Source organism: Schizosaccharomyces cryophilus, assembly GCF_000004155.1.
Source record: "Schizosaccharomyces cryophilus OY26 unplaced genomic scaffold supercont4.10, whole genome shotgun sequence".
NCBI classification, from domain to species: domain Eukaryota; kingdom Fungi; phylum Ascomycota; class Schizosaccharomycetes; order Schizosaccharomycetales; family Schizosaccharomycetaceae; genus Schizosaccharomyces; species Schizosaccharomyces cryophilus.
In genome coordinates, this window is record NW_013185633.1 from 13,889 (window position 1) to 18,056 (window position 4,168).

The 4,168-nt window shown below is 33.5% G+C and overlaps 1 non-coding gene across 1 annotated transcript; it reads left to right on the forward strand.

Annotated features, from left to right (window-relative positions):
• Positions 1–71, forward strand: SPOG_16412. The gene has a single exon. It is a non-coding gene; the product is annotated as a tRNA-Lys (tRNA).
• The last annotated feature ends 4,097 nt before the right edge of the window (positions 72–4,168 follow it).

A 4,168-nucleotide genomic window follows, 5' to 3' on the forward strand; every position in this document is an offset into this window, starting at 1 on the left:
CAATCGGTTTAGAGCGTCTGACTCTTATACAGAAGGATATCAGAAGGTTGCGAGTTCGAGTCTCGCCGTTGGAGTTCCTACTTTTTTTTCCATAGTATTTCGTACTCAATGTAGCAAAAACCTCTTTATATCAAAAAGCTTACCCTCATAAGGGTTAGGTCAACTGTTCACAGTTAATCTATTTAGCTATCTTATTTATTTAGCATAAACGCCTTGCATTCAATATATACTGGTATCATAAATACTCTACTAAGCGTCACGGAATTCAGCTTGGCTAAGGTCTACAACATAGTTTAGCTCAGTATATATTACTAAATATTTGAAGTTGATTTTGTAACGAGACAAAACAAAAATATTTTATCCATAGAATTAATACGACATTTCTTCGTTATTATTCTTTTTATTACTTTTTTTTCTTGACTAAAAACCCGTCTAAATGATCCATCAAGAAAGGACGGTATTCATTGCTGCCTTTGGTATATGCGAATAAAATGCTATGTCGTGTCTTCTATTCAAATACTACCTTGAACCCTACATAGTGAAGTGGTATTTAGGTGAACTAGGATCGCTTCTGCATCTGAGTTTCTAAAGCGAACTCTTAAATCTTCAGTATAATAAGACGCTGTTTTTTTTTTTTAGAAAAGGCCTGACATCTGGTGGTTTGACCATTTTTGTGTCCAGGCCCATTTGACTTGTTTATCTTAAGCTTTTTCGTCCACAGGAAGGAGATTACAGATAAAATATATATATTATAGTCTCAGTATTCTAGCTTCGTTTTTGTTAACTTCGTTGACATTTCAAAATATTTTTACGCTATTTCAGTCGAAGTTATTGTATTGCTTACATGCCATAAATGAGCTAACTGCAAACGCTTATTTTGAAGTACTAGAACAACCATACTGATTTGTAAGGCTGATTAATTTCGGACCTAGGAATAACCGATTCTGAGTGTAATTTTATGCCCCATGAATATTTCAATTTATTAGCTAATTTATTTTCATTAAATTACAACATATAAAAAGCAAGTACTATAAAATGGATACTTTTATTCGGATGGCCTAGAATGAATCTTATGTATGCTCCTTCATTAATTTGGCAATATTTTATATGGCTGAGCATCATTTATACTTGATGAAATAACTATTAATTATTCCTAAAAATGGTTAATCAAACTCAGCAATCCGATTTTGATACAGTGATGCTAATTAAAAAATCAAATATACTTTGTGAATTGTGATTAAAGGATGTTTGTGCTCTAACTCGACATTTATCTCACTACTATAGATATACGACCAGTAGTGTACCTCAATCAAGTTATTGTGTATAGGTGATAAAAAGTTATGAAATCAAGTAATCGTCCGAGGACCAAATTAAAGTGTACCAAGTATGAGAACAGCAACGGATTTCTAATTCTTTAAAAAAGAACTCCGCCCACTTGTTGCGATGTTTTACTGTTGATTTACGAAAATGTCGAGAGCTAGCTGTCGTCACCATTCTCTATTCTGTTGCTTTTTTTACTTGCTTGTTTTACTTTTTATTTATGCCTGACTAAGGAAAATTATTAAATTCTATAGCTTGAACACATCGATGTCGTATTGTAACTGAAGGACCGCGGCTATTTTCCCTTTAAATCTTCTCCGAATTGAAATCCTTTGCCTATGATGCATGTTTCAATGAAACCTTGGGGATGTTTATGAGGTTACTTTTTTTTAAACCTTATCGTATAATCGCCCTCCTGCTTCAATTGTAGCATGCCAGAGAAATGTTTTTTGTATATATATACGCTAATTTTATATATTTCATTGGTTCTTAATGAAAATTATTGCCCGGCTGAGCCGCGAAATCACATACAACACTCATTCAGTTATATTTGTTTCAATTACCGGGTTTATATTGTATAGACAGTATGCCGGCATGTTCATACTTTCTTGATAATATAAAATACCCATATCAGCAGAGAGAAATCGTTGGACATTGTATTGTTTTATCTTTATTATGTTATTACGGAAATGCCAATAACCCGTAAGTTATCGGATGTGCAACGATGAGGATATTTGTTTTTTAAAATCCTACAAGTACAGCCCATCTTTCACTATGTCTCGCCGCAAGGAAACTTATTAACTTCTAAGTCGAATACTGTAACTTTCGAACTTGCTACACTCCAGAAATGTATGTAGCCATACAACTTAAGTATTTCACTTACCGTAAAATGGAAGTGATGGCATATTTTTGAAATATATAATTAAGAGGTGGCTTAAAGATATGCTAATAATTATCATGTAGGTTTATTAGACGGTAAATGAAATGTAATTTTTAATGTATAAATGGAACTATAGCAGTGAATTCCTCGAAGCTGCAAGCATTTCACTTGGATCTATCAATCATTACTCATACCCACCTTTATACTAAAATCCGAATCTTAATTTGCAACCATTCGAAAAAGTTTTGGTTTGATTCCTTTTATTTCAGTGCTTAAGTAGAGTAGACAAAAAATATCAACGAATCCAATACAAGACACTATATAACTATTGTCATTATGAAATCGTTATTCGGCATCAGAGAAAAAAACCTCTGATGAAAAGTTCAAATCTTAAAGGATATAAATTTGTTATATGTTATCGCACTTGAAGGTGCCATATATTAATTTGTGCGTGGCTGAGCGACTATAATATGACGTGTCACTCGCATTCATTTAGGCTGTAGAGTCCTTACTTATCTAACAATTAATACGTGATTAATAGTTTTTAATGAACCCTTGCTTTTACTCATAAAACCAAAACAAGCAGCAACCTGTTAGACAAGAGAGTTTTCTAGTACTAATGTGTACTCTGTGCCTACTCGGTTTAGTGTACCTACAACCTTACAGTACATTCAATCCGGGTCTTAGTATTCTAATAACGGTGCATCATATCAATAAAATGTATACAGTTGCTAAGACTTTTTCCATCTCTAAAACAATTTTTACCATTGACTCTCATCAGCAAATCCCTATAAATAAGAACGAAATTAGATAAGTTAGCTGCTAGCATGAGGCACCTTCAAGTCACTCTCGTAACTGACCAAAATAAATTTCCGATTTACTGGAATCACCGCATAATAGCAATTAACGGCTGACAAAAAATAGTAAGGATATATTTACAAAAACCTAGCTATCACTTTCATTTTTACATCTACTTACTCAATTCTCTGGAGACGCAGCGTTTCCTACACGAGTTTCGTATACCCGTAGTACTAATGATGTGGTCCTCCACAATAATTTTCCTTCTTTTTTTATTCCAAAAACATTCAAGGGCACCTCATCTTAAATGAACTCAATAATCCTTCAAATAAAGAGGCCTTCGTTCACTATTCTGTTTTGAAATCCGCTTCGTTCGAGTATAATACAATAATTGAGGGCTGGATTCGATAATTTACCTAAATCGACTTTATTTTTATTATAACTGGGATTAATTATTTCTTAAGCTGTTGATGTGATAATAAATCGCGCATAAAATTCTTGTCACCAATTGGTACGTACTGAAGCTGTAATGTAAAAATAAAAAAGACCGCTGGCGTACGCAGTTTGAACATATAGATAATTAATGCGTATCGAACGTAGCACATTTTACGTGAGGAACAGAAACGGACGGCCTGCTAATAACAGCTTTTCCTTCTTCTGGATTTTTCTTTTTTCTTGCTAACTAGTGCATATCTGTATAGTTCGAATACCTTAACCTATTTTCTTACTTCCATGGCAGTTTTGTATATCAATAGTTTAACTCTGAGCAGCTCAAGTATGTAAAACACGGATAGAATATTTCACACATATCCAGCTGGGAAGCATAGAATGACTCCTGCTTTTCGTTCCTGTCTTTCACTTACCAAATCGGAAGAAGGTATTCTTCTATCTCAAAGTCAATAAATACAACCTAGAGGAAAACAAGAATAATATTTAGCAAGTGTCCATAGTGCAAACTCTACTAATAAAGACATTTAGAGGGCGCATGAGTCAGGAAAGTCTGTTCATTATAAAGAATGCCCACCGAACGGCTTTCAATCGGAAAATAGTTGTATTTCCTTTCATTTAAAAATGAGAGAAAAGACTGTAGGATCCGAACTAGAGCTGCGAATATCTTTTGTTTTGTTCATCAGTTGCTTTAATATTTTTGAATATTTTATGCATAATCAT